At 42.0% G+C, this 17372-nt stretch overlaps 1 protein-coding gene across 2 annotated transcripts in view; it reads left to right on the top strand.

Annotated features, from left to right (window-relative positions):
• Positions 1-12608: 12608 nt before the first annotated feature.
• The window catches only part of LOC110291376 (bile acid receptor-like), a 25633-nt gene continuing 20869 nt past the window's right edge, over positions 12609-17372 (top strand). For both annotated transcript variants that reach the window (XM_021158497.1, XM_029474890.1), the window contains exon 1: positions 12609-12662. The gene's annotated coding sequence lies outside the window, so the exon portion shown is untranslated. The remainder of the gene's footprint in view (positions 12663-17372) is intronic.

Raw genomic sequence — 17372 nt, 5'->3', positions numbered from 1 at the left:
CTTGTCTTTAACTCTGGTTCACACTGCTTTGTTTAGGATTGGAAGCTGCATCTAGTTTTGTTTTCAAATTCATTGAAACAGCTTCAAAACAAAATGGAATTCACTCGAGCTGAACAAAAGGTGAACCGGTACTGTTAGAGATGTCCTTTCTGGTGGCTTAATAGGAACTGTCTACAAAGCCTGGCTCATTAAAAAAAAATCAACTAAGATTCATAAAATATAGAATTAGCTATTTTAAAATGTCTCTATTTTATTATGTATATGAGCATTTGCCTCCTGTCTGAGAGATTTGCCTGCTTTTATGTTGATGCATGCATGTGCCTGTGGAGGTCAGAAGAAAGCATCAAATTTGCTGGAACTGGAGTTACAAATGGTTGTAAGCTGCCATGTGGGTGCTGGGAATCGAACCTGGGTTGTCTAGAGGAACAGCTGGCATTCTTAGCTGTTGAGCCATCTCTTCAACTTCAAAACTAATGATTTTAAAGTGAAGAATTCACTGGAAATATTGTCTTTTTCTCACCTTTCACTGAGGAAATTAATCCTTCAGTGTCTGCTAAACCAGTGGTGATTTTATCTGAAGAAAATGCCAAGTAAGACAATCCTGACGTTCCTCAAGGTCCACCAATAGTTGCCTCTAGACCTATAACCTGACTGAAGGCAAAGTAGGCCTCTAGAGGGGAGGTAGAAAGTGTAGTCCAGGAGGAAATATGCTACACTAAGGAGGCTAATGAGTTTGCTAATTCATTCAAGCAGAAGTCTGGGGAATATGTGTGGGAAGGGACTTAAGGGTGTGGGATAATGGTGGAAGGAACATAAGACTAGGTCAGGCTGAATGTATTGACATGGGCCCTCTGAGTGGAGATTCTAGGTTTAATATGGAAGCTTACACAGTTAAAAAAGGAGTCAAAAGTTGAATGGTTGGCTGAAGCTTTTGTCAAAAGATGACCTACTGAAAAGGCTCAGGGAAATTGCAATGCTAGAGTGAGCACTCTCCTCCACAATGGGAAGGACCAAAAGACATGCCCTTCACAAATCCTACAAGAAGCAAAATGGTGAGAGGGTCACCAGCACATTTGAAGCTTTGCTGTCACCCTTTCCATTCTGCTGGACTTTAGGGTAAGAAATACTGCTGCATAACTGGATGAATTAAATGGAATGGGATTAGATTGGAACCAGAGGTAGCAGGGGCCAGGTGGCAGCATTAAATTGCCAGAGGCAAGGTGATTGTAGTTCTAATGGGCAGCACAGACAAAACTGCCACGGACCACTCCAGTCGGGTATTGGGGTCCCTGGAATGAGGGTCCTTGAAGCCAAGTGGGTAAGGATTCGGCGGTGACAAACACAGAGGCAGTTTGAATCTGAGTGTATTTTGCAGCTCTCAAGCAGGGGATTTTATACATTAAAAAGCCAAATATTACATCTCTTAGAAACTATATTCCATGAAACAAACAATCACAGATACCAACAAAAATCATTTGGCACAGTAAAGCACAAAAATCATCCAAGCATCACAACTCTGAACTATATATTCTGTGAATCACAAACAGAACAAGTAACATCATTACAAATCATCAAAATATAACAATTCTAAAAGGATGTATTCCGTGGGGGTTGTCATCCAAGACTAGTGGCATATTTCCAGGAGCAGGTTAATAAATCTTTAACGGCCAGTGCTCTTAACCGCTGAACTAACTCTCCAGCCCCATGGTGAATTATTATTTAACATCTAGTGCCTGATTTTTTATAATCTTCAATATAAATTTAAACTATTTATATTCTTTCTCATTAAGGCTTTCTTTACCATATACCAAAATCCACCTCCGATGACACATGTGTAGCCATATGGAATTTTATTGTTGGGAAAGTTTTTATCATAATAGTTTTGTAAATGATTTAGAAAGTAAAGTATTGGTTTCCCTGGGGATAAGCTCATGTTAGTGACCCCATCTCTAGGGATGGTTTCTTAACCATCGCTATTCCCATTATTCTCGATTAAGATCTTGGTCTAGGCTACCAGGAACATGTAAATAAGAAAAGGAATAAGAGAAAACAAAACAGATAGATTGCCATGAGAACTACGGCTCAATAATTTTTCTCCGGTGAAGAGTTCCACAACCAGTTCCAGAAGGCCTCCCCCTTTTGAGGTCGATTGCTTCAGTCTGTGGAACTTGTCACACAGATCCTACTAGAGGTGTGTGGCACAAAACAATGTTCATAATTACCTAACCCATAATGGGCAGCACAGGCAAAATGAATTTTATAATGGTATGACTTGTATGGACTGTTGGTACTGGCAAATCAATCATGTTTTTTTCCAAGCATGTCATAGATAAGAAGCCTATTGCATTTCTGTTTGATCTCTATAAGCAGACAAATTTTTTTAAAAGCAAAGGAAAAGATACATTGAATCATTGCAAAAGGCAATCTCACCCAGTGAATCAATATCTAGACTTGAGTCAGTTTGCAGACCCAGGACCCCTTGAATGAAGGGATAGCCATGTTCCCAGGAAGAAGGACCTTGATAAGACACCTAAAAGTTTTACTGTTAGCCTTTCTCCAGTTCTTCCCCAGAGGAACCTATGAGTTTTTACAGGGTAACTGGAGGAAAGGAAACAGACTTTCCAGGGTCTCTTGGATGCTGGTTATGAATTGACGCTAATTCCGGAAGATCCAAGAAACATGTGGCCCTCCAGTTGAAGCAGGGGCTTTTGGAGGTTAGGTGATTAATGTATTTTTGACTCACAGTATTGTCCAGTGGGTCCCTGAACTCATCCTGTAGTTATTCCCATAGTCCCAGAATGTATAATTGGGACAGATATACTTTGAAGTTGGAAGAATCCTCACATTGGTTCCCTGACCTGTGGAGTGAGGGCTATTATGGTTGGAAAGGCTAAATGGAAGCCTTTAGAATTGCCCCTGTCAAAGACAATAGTAAATCAAAAACAGTATCACATCTCTGGAGGAATAGCAATTAGTGCCACCATCAAGGACTTGGAGGTGCAGGGGCAGTGGTTCCTACCACATCCCCCTTTAACTCTCCTATCTGTCCAGTGCAGAAGACAGGTGGATTGTGAAGAATGACATTTGACTACCAACAACTTAATCAGGTAGCAACTGCCTTAATAGATGTGGTGTCCTTACTTGAGCAAATTAACACATCTTCTGGTACATAGTATGCAGCTATTGATTTAGCAGATGCCCTTTTCTTAGTACCTGTCAATAAGGACTACCAGAAGCAATTTGCTTCCAGTTAGCAAGGCCAGCAGTATACCTTCACAGTTTTACCTCCAGGACATATGAACTCTTCAGCCCTGTGTTACAACTTAGTTAGAAGGGATCTTGATTGTCTGTCTTTCGCAAAATCTCACAGTGGTTCACTATATTGATGACATTATGCTGACTGGACAAAGTGAGCAAGAGGTAGCAACTACCTTGAACTTGTTGGTGATATATATGCATATCAGAGGATGGTAAATAAATCCAACCAAAATCAAGGGCCTTCTACCTCAGTGGAATTCTTGGGAGTCCAGTGGTGTGGGGCATCCAGAGACAGTCTTTCTAAGGTGAAGAATAAGTTATTACACCTGGCCCCTCCCACCACCAAGAAAGAAGCACAGCACTTAGTGGGTCTATTTGGGTTCTGGAGACAGCACATTCCTCACTTGGGTGTGTCACCCAGCCCATATATCAAGTGACTCAGAAATCTACTTGCTTTGTGTTGGGCCTGGAACAGGAGAAAGCTCTTCAACAGGTCCAGGCTGCTATGCAGGCTGCTCTACCACTTGGACGGTATAATCCAGCAGACGTGATGGTACTTGAAGTGTCAGTGGCAGATAGAGATGCTATTTGGAACCTTTACCAGGCTTTTATAGGTGAATCACAGAAGAGCCCTTTGGGATTTTGGAGCAAGGTTCTCCCATCATCTGTAGACTACTGTTCTCCCTTTGAAATACAGCTCTTGGCCTGCTATTGAGCTGGAGTGTAAACTGAATGTTTGACAATGACCACCAAGTTCCCATGTGTCTTGAGCTGCCTGCCCATCATGAGCTGGGTGTTATTTGACCCTCCAAGTCATAAAGAAGGACTACACAGCAGCAGTCTATTATCAAATGGAAGTGGTATATATGAGATCGGGCCTGAGCAGGGTCTGAAGGCACAAGCAAGTTACACGAAGAAATTACCCAAATGCCTATAGCAGTTATGATGCTGTCTGCTGCCAAGCATGCATCTAAATCTGCATAGGGTTTTCCCAATGACAGGTTGACTGAGCTAGAGAATACTAGGGCCAGATTTACTGGTGGATCTGCACATTATGCAGGCACCACCCCAAAGTGGACAGCTGCAGCATTACAGCCACTTTCTGGGACAACCCTGAAAGACACTGGTGAAGGGATGCTCTTCACAGTGGGCAGAACCTGGGCAGTACTCATAGCCATACAATTTGTTTGGGAGGAGAAATGGCCAGCTGTACAGCTGTATGATTGTTCACTACTCATGGGCTGTAGCCAATGATGGACTTGCTGGATGGTCAGGGACTTGGAAAGAGCATGATTGGAAAATTGGTGAGAAAGACATCTGGGGAAGAAGTATGTGAATAGATCTCTCTGAATGGACAAAGGATGTGAGGATATTTGTGTCCCATGTAAGAGCTCATCAAAAGGTGACTTCAGCTGAGGAGGAGTTTGCTAATCAAGTGGCTAAGATGACCCATTCTGTGGGCAGTCAGCCTCGCTGCTGAGTGCCAGACCTGCCAACAGCACAGACCTATAAAGAGCTCCAGGTATGGCACCATTTCCTGGGGTGATCAGCCAGCAACCTGGTGGCAGGTTTTTCATGGAAAGGACAGAGCTTCGTACTCACTGCAGTAGATACTTATTCTGGTTATTGATTTGACTCCCCCCCCCCATAATGCTTCTGCCAAAACCACCATCTGTGGACTTACATAGTGCCTTATCTACCAACATGGTATTCCACATAGTATTGCTTCTAAGAAACTCACTTCTCAACTAGGAAAGTGTGATAGTGGGACCATGATCATGGAATCTTACCATGTTCCCCATCATCCTGAAGCAGTTGGTCTGACAGAAAGATGGAACAAAGGCACCTTTTAAAGACACAGTTACAGTGACAGTTAGGTGGCAGCAGCCCGGAGGCCTGGGACACAGTTCTCTAGAAGACAGTGTATGCTTTGAATCATCATTTAATATATGGTACAGTTTCTCCCATAGCCAGGATCCATGGTTCCAGGAATCAAGGGGTGGAAGAGAGAATAGTTCCACTCACTGTCATTCCTAGTGACTCACTAGGAAAATTCCTGCTTCTTGTTTCTGAGACCTGAAATTCTGCTGGCCTGGAAGTTTTGGTTCTAGAGTGGAGGGCACTCCTGCCAGGAGCCACAACAAACATCCCATTTTACTGGTAGCTCTGACTCTCAAGCACAGGCTAAGAAGTGTTATAACAGTGTTAGGATGGGTGACTGATGCAGATTGCCATGGGAAATTGGGTTGCTTCTCCACGATGGAGCTAAGAAAGATTATGTCTGGAGTGCTGGGGAGAGAGGATAGAGATGATTCATTTTTTCCCCCAGACTTGTAGTTTCACAGTTTATCTGATGTGCGTGGGTGGGGCTGGGGTAGGGTAGAGAGAGTCATTTTCTCTCTGAAATCCAAACAGGTTGCACCAGAAAGGACTGTTGGTATGCTGAGCCTGCCCTACTTTTCATGCCAGAGTCCTTACACTCCTGTGGCTTGCTGCTTGGCTGCTAGTGTTGACTTTGCAGGACCTACAGTGGCAGGTGTAGTAGCTGCTTTCAAACTGTTCATTCTGGCTAAGTCTGTGGACTAGCGGGTTGAGCCCCTGCTTGCGGCAGAGGTGTGCTGCCATTGGGCATGTGGGCGTGGGAAATGTCTGAGCAGCAGCCTTAGTCCATTAAGTGTCCTCCGGGCTCTGAGAGTGTAGACTATAGTCAGGACAAAGCAGTGCTGGGGGAGGGGGGAGGCGAGGCATGGGTATTGAATAATGGTCGTGCTCGCACTTGGCCTTACTGAATGGTCCTGCCCACCCGCAGCCTAATTTCTCTATCCCAGCTCTCTGTGGTAAAATATATGTGCACAACTGATCTCCCTCTACTTCTCAGAATCGAGGGCCATTGTTTCCTCCAGAAAGCACCCTTTGTTCCCTACTGCAGTGTCCACATACTTCCCACTATGTGAACCAAAGTCTATAAATCTGTTTCCAAGGCACAACCACATTGGTTCTCAGGGTGGATAATCATTTCGCCAGTCTTGGAGAGTAGAGGCCTTTGGGGCTCAGGGATGTACAAATCATAGGGCTTCAGCTTCATTATTACTATTATTATTATTATTAAAACAATTCTTCTATTAGATATTTTCTTCATTTACAATTCAAATGCTATCCCGAAAGGGCTTCTGCTTCTTGACCAGCAGAGTTTGACTTTAAGACTCTCCTCAGATGAGTGCTATGGTGGCAGTGAGTCAGCTAGGGTCAGCCTCCGCCTCATCCTGTATCCGTTTTCTGTGCAGACCACCGATGTTTTGTTGGTTTCGCTGTCCAAAATGTGGGATTACATACACAAGTGCCATCATGTGGCATGCCAGCCTGTGTCCCTGTGGCCTCACGGAGGCTTGCCTTGTGCCTTTCGCCATTGGATGGTGGCGAGGACCCTCTTTTCTCCCCTGGCTCCTTATTGTTTCTTTTACCAATTTAAAGCCCAGGGCTCCTGGTTTTCACCTGGTCTCTAACTGTCTCCCAGTGCCTGTCACACTCTTGGGGCTTTCCTTATCGCACATCTCTTCCATACAGCCATGTGCTTCCTCGATGTGTTGTTTGAAACTCACAGTCATTTGAAGGTGCACAGTGTCTCTAACCTGCCATTTTAACCAGTCCTTGGTGACATAACTTTACTCTGTATGGTTAGTCAAGCTTCCCAAGGCAGGCCTACATAGTAAGAGCTACCTGTCACTTAGTTTCCAAATAGTCTATCTTCAGCCTCTCATTTCTGGTCAGCTTCTAATCATGTCAACCCCTGTCCCAGACCTCAGGAAAGAAGAGTCTTCTTACAACAAAGGAGCTAGGACTACATCTTTTTTTTTTTTTTTTTTTAAACTCTTGCTGCATGTACAGGTTAAGTGAGGAGCAAATCAAGTTGGTAAGTCACAAGAAATCACAGAGCAAGCCCAAGCACTATGGCCAACTCATGCCTTTAGCTGTTTACACCCAGATGCTATTGTTATCTGCATGTAAGAGAGAAGAGGACTCAGTGGCTGACCCTAGCTTGCTCACTGACACCCTAAGCACTCATTTTAGGAGTCTTAGAGTCAAACTCTGCTTGTCAGGAAACAGAAGCCTGTGTGATTTTTACATCCCTGAGCTCCAAAAGCCTCTACTCTCTGGCAAACCTGAGACAAACTAACTGAGGTGCCTATTAACATATCAACCTGACTCCAGGTTCTCCCAGCGTCCCTCGGTACCTACCTGTTACAGGTTCCTCCTGCCAAACCTCCTACCCTAATCTCTCCAGCCCAGGAGCTGGGCCTGCCCTTCCCCCAGCTGCTCTTTCCTATATAATCCAGTCCTGTTGGGTGGGCTACTGACCTTTTTACCCTTTTACCTCTTTGGGCTCTCCATTTCCTCTCCCCTCCCCCACTACATGGCCTGGCTCAGTCTGACCATGTTCATTCTGGACCCATTCAGATCGCTTCTGACTGTGCTCTTCCTTTTATCTACAATAAACTTTCTCCCCCGCCACACCTGGGAGAGTCATGCCCTCTTCTTTCTTGAGACTTGGAGAAATGATGTAATCATTTCCTAGCTCCACCCGTGACTGAGCACTGAATGATACAGTTTTGATCAAAGGTCAGAGCAAAAAATAGCATTCATGTAAAAGGTTAGGTGTAGAGACTCAGTCTACTTTGATAAAGAGCATCTACAGAACTCCTTTCGCCAACATCACAATGGCAAGATACTTGGGCGCTAGCTGCCTGGGGTGGCCTAAGACCAATCCTTGGGCAAGGCTGAGGAGGGCAGATCATTCAACACCAGTCTGGTGTACCTAAAGAGTTCAAATCTAGCCTGAGCTACGTGGGATGACCCTGTCTAAAAATAAAAAACTTCCAGGCATGGTGACACCAGCCTTTAATCCCAGCACTCACAAGACAGAGGAAGGCAGATTCTGTGAGTTGAGGCCTGTCTGGCCTACACAGTGAATTCTAGAACATCCAAGGGCTATGTAGAGAGATACTGTCTCAAACAAACAAACAAACAAACGAACATCCCAAACCCCAAAACAAAAAACAACCCCCCCAAACCAACCAACCAAACAGGCAACAAAAACAAAAACAAAAACAAAAACAAAATCCAAACCAACCAAAAACCAAGCCACCTTTTTTCCCCTTAAGGCTGGGGATGAAGCCAGGATGTTTACTTTGATCATCAGGTTCACCATACTTCCTATAAAGTCCCCACTGGCTGGGCAGTGGTGCAAGCCTTTAATCCCAGCACTTGGGAGGCAGAGGCAGGCAGATTTCTGAGTGCGAGGCCAGCCTGGTTTACAGAGTGAGTTCCAGGACAGCCAGGGCTACACAGAGAAACCTTTCTCGAAAAACCAAAAACAAACAAACAAACAAAAAACTACCCACTGAGATGATTTCTGCAGCTTATCTATAATTTTGAAAATTACACTAAAAAGTAGAGATTATAGCTGTGTGACAGTGGCACACACCCTTAATCCCAGCACTCGGGAGGCAAAGGCAGGAAGATTTCTGAGTTTGAGGCTTGCCTCGTCTACAGAGGGAGTTCCAGGACCCCCAAGGTTGCACAGAGAAACCCTGTCTCAAAACCAAAGCCAACCAAACAAGACAAAGTGGTTATGGAAAACTAAAATCTTGACAGGATGATAAAGTCAGGAACATGCACAACACGTGTTACAGTACTGAGACCAGAGTACAAATTCACACAAATGTTCTCAACTGAACTGTGACAAATGTGCAAAACAGTTTAAGGGAGAGCATACCACCTCTTCCACAAACAGTTTCAGCAAGTATCACCTTTCTGAAAAATGGAATTGAACATTCATAGACAAATACCAATGCCCCTAAGATCCCTTAACACAAAGACAACAGCTTGTAAATCTGTGACCTAAACATATGTGAGATACATAAATATAAAACTTAAAAATGAGGAGACAACACTTCTGTATACACAATAAGGCATAGACTTTGTAGGTTTAATGTTAGGAGTGGGATCCACAAGCAGAACATTTGATACATTGTAGATAATCAAAATGAAAACGCTTTGCTCTGCAAAAGACACTTTGGAGAGGAGAGGAAGACAAGCTATATCCCGGGACTATTTTACCACTCACAAGTGCAGCAAAAGGCTGCCTAATAGCTAGATAAAGTTTAAAAATCAACAGTGGAAAAATAAACAATTAGAATGCAAGCCGATGAGCAGAGATGTTCAGCGTGATTAGCCGGGAAAAAAATTCAAATGATAATCACTGCAAGTTATTTCTACACAGCAGTCAATCAGCTAATGATATCAAGCACAGATACATAAATAAAAGAAGCGAGTTAGATTTCTAGCCCTTCAGATCATTGCTGGCAAGGCCACGGTGTTAATATTTATCATAAACAGATTTCTCTCTATTTGGGATGTCTGTGACTTATTGATAGACTAAGAGAATTTCTCATTTACCCTTATGGAGCGTGTCAGTGAAGTATGTGATTGAGGTGACAGTGTCGTGTGCAGAATTTGGAAATTGTTTCCTTTCACTAATTATCTAAACATATTGCCATATATGTACACATGTCTTGAAATCTCTTGGAATGACCACTTCCCTGTTTCCTTTTGCTCCTTCATGGCTCATAACACCACTGTGGTCATGAGTATGATGAAATCAAATGGACAGGGTGGGAGCAGATCTTGCTGCTGCGTGTCTAGGTCATTTGACTACCCGTCAAATCTGGGGCTGTTCATTCCACCTGTTTAACCTGCCTGGGACATTCACCCTGATTTTCCCACCTCTGTGTTCACCAGTGATATCAATTTGCCAGCAAACAAGGCTCAGCATCATAGTTAGAAACTGGACCGTGACTTTGGAAAGCAGCCAGGTGGGGGACTTGTACTTTCTTCTTTTCAGCACTGTTGATTGATTTCCCTGTGCTCAGTGTTCTGGTGGCACACAAGGATGACACACGGAAGAGTGTGACACAGTTAGAGCCTATCTCTGAAATAATAAATGCAAAGAATCACCTCATCTAATTGTCCGAGGTTTACTGCTTCTGTCTGCTGACCTAGGCCTACTCCCAGAAGCTTCTAGCCTCTGTACAATCTAATCTAGGCCTAGAATGTTTTCAGTCTCCGAGATTTACTGCTGAATATCTTCACCCTTTCTTTTTCTTTCTGATCTCTGAATGGCTGATTCAACTCAACTGTTCTGGCTCAAACTCGTCTCCAAACTAACTGGTTCAATCTAGCTTCTTTATCTCTCCTGAGTTGCTCTGCTCTGCCTCTTACTAACTTTGGCAACATGTTCTAGTCTTCTGGCTCCTTCTCATTCTCTAGCTTTACCTCATGTTCTGCCTTTACCTGTATCTAACTTGTTCTCTCTTCAACCTATCTCTGTTAAACTCTCCTGGTAAAACTGCTTTCTTCTTTATCTCTCTCTTCACTATTCTCTCTTAAGTAACTTCCTCTTCTCTCTTCTCATGAGAGTGGGACATAGCCTATTCTGTCAAACCTTTCTCTGATTCATCACTTTGTCTGCCACTCAATTAGACATCATTTTCAAGCATGGGTGTTTTCTTCTACAAACTCACTTCATTGTTTGGGTGCATCTGTATTCCAGCCAGAGGGATTAAAGGTGTGTGCTAAAGTTGAACCATACCACCACTAGAAACAGTTTTTTTTTTCAGCAAATAACACAATTTTAGGGGTCTCAGTGTGATCAAATATCCTGCAACAGTGCTGTGACTTTATTATTTGGTGCATAGACTAAATATTTTGTGACATAGGACCTCCTATTAAGAAATTGGGCCTGGTGGTGGCCCACACACCTTTAATCCCATTGCTCTTGAGACAGGCAGTCAGATCTCTGGGAGTTCAAAGTCAGCCTGGTCTACAGAGTAAGTTCCAGGACAGCCAGGGCTAAATGGTGAAACCCTGTCTCAGAAAATGAACAAACAAAAATAACCACACACACACAAAAAAAGACAAAACAGAAAAACAAACAACTTGGTCCAGCAGGGAACAGTGTTGCAAGCCTATAATTCCAGAGATTGGGAGATAGAAGCAGAGGGATCAGAGGTCAAGGTTGTCCTGAGTAATATTGCAAGTTTGTGGTCATCCTGGGCTGTATGACACTTGGACTCAATTTAAAACAAAAACAAAGATGAAAGCAACACAGTTTAATGTGCCATGACTTGGAGATTTCATCAGGAATTCTTCCTTGTGGAAACAAGGAACTAGAATTCATCATGAGTGTAACAACTGCAAAGTCAGACAAAGCAGATGAGGCCTTCCGTCAGAGAAGACGTGACCAACAAAATCAGAGTTTAACAGTGGAACTGTGTAACCATGCCTCCCAACAGTGCTTTCAAGCAGCGATTCTCAACCTGTGGTTCGACATCTTTTAGGGGTCCAATGACCCTTTCTCAGGAGTTGCCTAAGACCATCAGAAAACAGGCATATTTATGTTATGGTTCATAACAGTAGCAAAATTACAGTTATAAAGTAGCAACAAAAATAATGTTATGGTTGGGGGGTCACCACAACACAAGGAACTGTATTAAAGAGTCACAACATTAAGAATGTTGAGGACTACTGCGTTACAGGGATTAGTCATGAGATTAGTGTCCAACACACTTGGTTTCTATCAGTGGCATCTTACAAAACAATAGCAAAGTTATTTGCATATCTTGCTTGGACTTTCATGGAATCTCATCTCTTACTAATTAGCTATGAGAGCCTAAGCAAGCACTAGAGTCTGGTGTTTATTATTTATATTACATTTTTTTATGGAAGAGGAAGGAAACACAGGGTAATATATACACTGATCAGTGTACTAATTTATAAACCATTATCCATACATTTAATTGGTGACGCAACTTCTTTTTCTGTAGGAATAAAGAAGATACAGTACAAACAAATTGAACTGTCCCAGCACCTATGTTAATGGGTTTTTCAATCAATGTGGACCCCTGTTCTTTCTCTACAGCTCTCCCTACTTCTGCATACATTACTTACTGGTTTGCAGAGACCCAATGTTTTATAGCTAAAGTGGAAGAATATAAAATTCAGAACACAAAGCATTTGTTAAGTAAACAATACGACGCTCTGGAGAGTGGGCCCTGCAGGTCCCAAAGGCCTCAGTCCCTGATGGACCGGTTATATTTTGATTTATGTCAGCCTGTAATTGCCCTGTTTTAACCCAAGAGAGGACTGTGTGGGAAGTTTGTCTGTGAGATAGAGCTGAGGCACTGCTCTGCAGAGTGTCTGGAGCCTAAGTGGATGCAACGTCCCCTGTCCAGCCTCCGATAAGCCGGGAAGTGCCTGCTCTGCCCAGCTGGGAAGTCAACGGAGTTGCTACATTTCTCTTCTCATTCCGTGAGGAGGAGGGCGGACTGCAGGAACACTACCCAATTGTGAGTACTTGTTTTCTCTAGAATAAGACAATTTAAAAATCTTCTGCTCTCTGAATTAAATACGTGTGTTAATTTTATTGTTGCTTTGGGTGTATACTAAACTGTACAGTGTTATTAAAAAGACATTTTTGAGGGCTTTAACCTCTACCACCACAAGTTCTTATTTTGCAAAAATGAGTGAGCTGATTGTTATTTAGAGGTAAACCCTGAAAACCACTTTCCTTAAAAATAAGAAATTGTGTGGACTGCAGAAGATTATAAAGTAATTTCATTCTTGCCGATAGAGGCTCAGAGGGATTTTGGAGTGTAGTTGAACTCAGTTGACAATTGACCTGTTAATGTGATTCATCCAGGGATGATGCTCACTGTTTCACTTGCTGAGTGAAACCTGTTTTTAAATCATGAGCTTACTGATACTGTGCTTTGTCATGAGAGGCAAGAGTATAAGTAGATCCAACACACCATGAAACTTATGCCGTATCTGACACGTCTGTTGAGACTGTTATGATGATATAAAGACTAGACTAGGGGAATACACACAAATTGTGTTCCTGAAATATAGAATGCATTAATTTTTTTTGATTGTTATAATTTTTTAATTTTTTATTAGGTATTTTCCTCATTTACATTTCCAATGCTATCCTAAAAGTCCCCCATACCCTCCCCCCACTCATTTTTAATATTAGCATGTTTTCTCTTTTGCTATCATTATTCATCCATAAAATTTATTTGAGAGAAAATGAATCAAATCCCTTTATTTTTTAAAACTACACGCACAACCTTATGGCCCTTTTTGCATGAAATATCTAGCCTAGATGAATCTGTTGAAAAGGGAGGAGACATGATGACAGGTGTTTGGGAAAGGAGGTGAGGTGTGACCCCTGCTGGATTTGAGGGCTGAAGGCATCAGGGGCTCTGGAGTTGTGTGGTGATGACAGTTGTATTAGATGTGAATATTTTGAATTCTATAGTTAAGGTTGAGTTTCATGAGTTAATTATATGTCAATAAGAGCTGGCGAGATCGCTCAGCGGTTAAGAGCACTGACTCCTCTTCCAAAGGTCCTGAGTTCAAATCCCAGCAACCACATGGTAGCTCACAACCACCCATAATGAGATCTGACACCCTTTTCTGGTGTGTCTGAAGTCAGCGACAGTGTACTTATATATATATAATAATAAATAAATCTTAAAAAATTTATATATCAATAAATTACTATCAAAACTATAGGTTAATAGTCCACGTTGGAAAGAGCCTTCTATATTCTAAAGTAAACTCTCATAGAGGAGTTAATAAACCTTATTTTCTGTTCAAAGACATTCTCCTGATTTTCTCTGACTAGGGTAAATTTTGACTGGGAACCTTGGCTCAAAGGTGCATAAGCATGAAAAGTCTTATTTTTTTACTTTTTTATTTTTACAATTTTTGCATCAGAGAATAACTTTGCCGTGTAAACCATTTTCTGTAGTGATATGTTATTTTTTTAGAAGTACTATGGAAATGAAAACATTTTTCTTCTGAAGCAATCGACTCCATTTATTCAGCATTCAGGTGATACACGCTAGAAGAGCAGATCTCAACAGTGTGAACCTCACTGTGCCATCTAGTTTTCCAGAGTCAGGGTTTCTTCTTCCTGTTAAAACTCTATACAGACAAAAATCTTTGAAACCAATTTTTTTGGTTAAGGAGAAGGAAATGCAAAAGCATTTGTACAATTAAACATATTTTTAGCAGAATACCTATCAGTGACAATTTTTGAAAAGTACACTTTTTAGTAAGTTATAGACATTAAAGGAAAAGCAGATTTTGTCCATATCAAGTTGTTCATCTTGATAAAAGGTCCTGTTTTAGCTAAGCTATTTTGTTTTAAATCAATATTTACACTAGGAAAGATAACAAGACAGAGTCCTTCCAGATCCACAGGGCCCTTGCTCTCTAGCAGGGCAGAAATTTTCTCATGCCTCTAGTTTACTGGAAATCTATTTGAGTGTTTTAAACATTATGTTATGTTATGTTTGTTTGTTTGTTTGTTTATGTTTGTAAGTGTGTGTGCGTGTGCAGACGCATGTGGCATGAAGTGTGTGAGGAGGGTAGAACACAACCCTGGGGTGGTGGTTTTCTCTTTGCATCATGCGGTGTCAGGCATCAGGCCATCACTCTCCAGGGCAAGTGTCTTCACACAAAGCTGTGTCTCGTTAACATTACAGCATGTTTTAAAATTCATTTTATTCATATTTTATTTTGCTATATATGTACCATACTCCTATTAAATATTTTAAGAACTTTGTTATAAAACCTTGTAAATCAAAAACATTGCAGCATCAACCCCCCCAAAAGACCTCAAACACCCCCCCCCAATTGCAGCAAAATTAAATATGAAAGGTCTGGAACTCTGTGAAAAATTTGGGGTAGAAAATGATGCAAGTGCCAGGTGTGGTGGCACACGCCTTTACTCCCAGCACTCAGGAGGCAAAGAGGCGGATCTCTGAGAGTTCAAGGCCAGCCTGGTCTGCAAAAAATGAGTTCCAGGACAGCCAGTGTGGTTACATAGAAGAAAACCTGTCTGGAAAAACAAAACCAAAAACCAAATCAAAACAAAACAAGAAAAAAAAAAAAGGGATGCAAGTATTCCTGTGAGCACATAAAACGGGAACAGATCTGATGTAGCCAGTACTTACGGCTTTTTTTTTTTTTTTTTTTTTCAGCTTTAAAGCCAATGTTAGCAGAATTTAGTTTTTAGAACACCGCTACTTGTAGCATGAACCCTGACACTGGCACTATTATAAATCTTTATGTGTGGTCAGACAGTCACCATTTTTCCTCAGTATAGTCTGCCAAGGGAAACGTCATATGACAATACATTTACCCAGAGGCATTGCTCCTGCTTCACTCAGTTCATAGCACTAGAGACTGTGGCTGTACCAGCAGAGACTGGGAGGCTCGTGGGCTTTTAAAGGAGCAGGACACGACTTCCGGACCTCTCACTATGGGACTCATCTTCAGAGAGGGAGAAATCTTGGTTATGGAGCTCATAGAAGTAACACACAGCTGGAGAGATGGCTTGGCGGTAAAGAGCACGGACTGCTCTTCCAGGGGTCCTGAGTTCAATTCCCAGAAATAACATGGTGGCTCACAACCATTTGCAGTGGGATCTGATGCCCTCTTCTGGTGTGTCTGAAGACAGCTGCAGTGTACTCATATAAATAAATAAGTTTTAAAAAAATTTCAGGGGGGCTGGTGAGATGGCTCAGTTGGTAAGAGCACCCGACTGCTCTTCCGAAGGTCCAGAGTTCAAATCCCACCAACCACATGGTGGCTCACAACCATCCGTAACGAGATCTGACTCCCTCTTCTGGAGTGTCTGAAGACAGCTACAGTGTACTTACATATAATCAATAAATAAATCTTTTCTTTTTTTCTTTTTTTTTTTTTTTGGTTTTTCGAGACAGGGTTTCTCTGTGTAGTCGTGGCTGTCCTGGAACTCACTCTGTAGCCCAGGCTGGCCTCGAACTCAGAAATCCGCCTGCCTCTGCCTCCCAAGTGCTGGGATTAAAGGCGTGCGCCACCACGCCCGGCCAATAAATAAATCTTAAAAAAAATTCTTTAAAAAAAAAAAGATATATTTAAAAAAATTTCAGATACTCAGATGTGTGTCATCTGTATGCATTTTTGAGATGATTTAAAAATCCTGTTTTTTCTGGACATGGTGGCACAACAAAGACAACCTGGGTTATATAAAACTTTATCTAAAAAACAAAACAAAACAAACAAATAAACCAAAGAAAATAACTATCTACACTCCCGTAAAGCAACAAACCCATCTTTTTCTTTTGGGATAGTATTTAGCATTTTTCTTCCTTTTTGATTCATGCTCTCTGTGTATCCCAGGCTGGCCTCAAACTCATGAGCCTCCTGCCTCAGTTTCCTGAGGACTGCAGCACTGAGCTAGCCCCTTATCTTCTATTGGAGAGGAGAAAGCTACAAACTTGGATGGCCTGGTCGTCTCCCTCATCCAAATGATTCCCAGCCTTGGAACTGTGCTATTTAAAGACATATCCTTCTTGGAATTCCTTCCCAGGAAATAACAAAAACATGCAAATGCCCTCTAAGGAATAGTTTTAGATTGTGATAATTTTTCCTCATAACTTCCACTTTTTTTGTATCTTTTTATTCAAAGTAAAACTGATGAACTTGGCTAACACTGATGCTTTTTGTGCACGAGTGTCCTTGTCAGCATGTATGTAGGCTCCCCATGTGTGCCTGGCGTTTGTGGAGGCCAGAGGAAGGCACCGGATCCCCTGGGACTGGAGTTACTCATGGTTGTACATCACCATGAGAGTGCTAGGAACTGGATTTGCACTCTCTGCAAGAGCAGTGAGTGCTCTAAACCCCTGAGCCTTCTCTCCAGTCCAACATTGATGCTTTAATATTTACCAAAAGTGTTTACAAAGGACTTAGATGATTAGAAAATGCCATGAAAGTTATTGTTTCTCACTCTCTAACTTCCTCTGTATTTGTAAAAAAAAAAAAAGTCTAGAATCTTTAAATTTCACCTTAATTTAGAACATGGAGATCTGAAAACCATTAGAATAATTTAAAAAATTTGTTTATTTTGAGACAAGTTCTCATTATGTCTCCCCAGCTGGCCCTTCTTCTTCTTCTTCTTCTTCTTCTTCTTCTTCTTCTTCTTCTTCTTCTTCTTCTTCTTCTTC

The sequence above is a fragment of the Mus caroli genome, chromosome 3, assembly GCF_900094665.2.
Source record: "Mus caroli chromosome 3, CAROLI_EIJ_v1.1, whole genome shotgun sequence".
NCBI classification, from domain to species: domain Eukaryota; kingdom Metazoa; phylum Chordata; class Mammalia; order Rodentia; family Muridae; genus Mus; species Mus caroli.
Note: the sequence above shows the minus strand (reverse complement) of the source record. Positions and strands in the feature narration are given on the sequence as shown.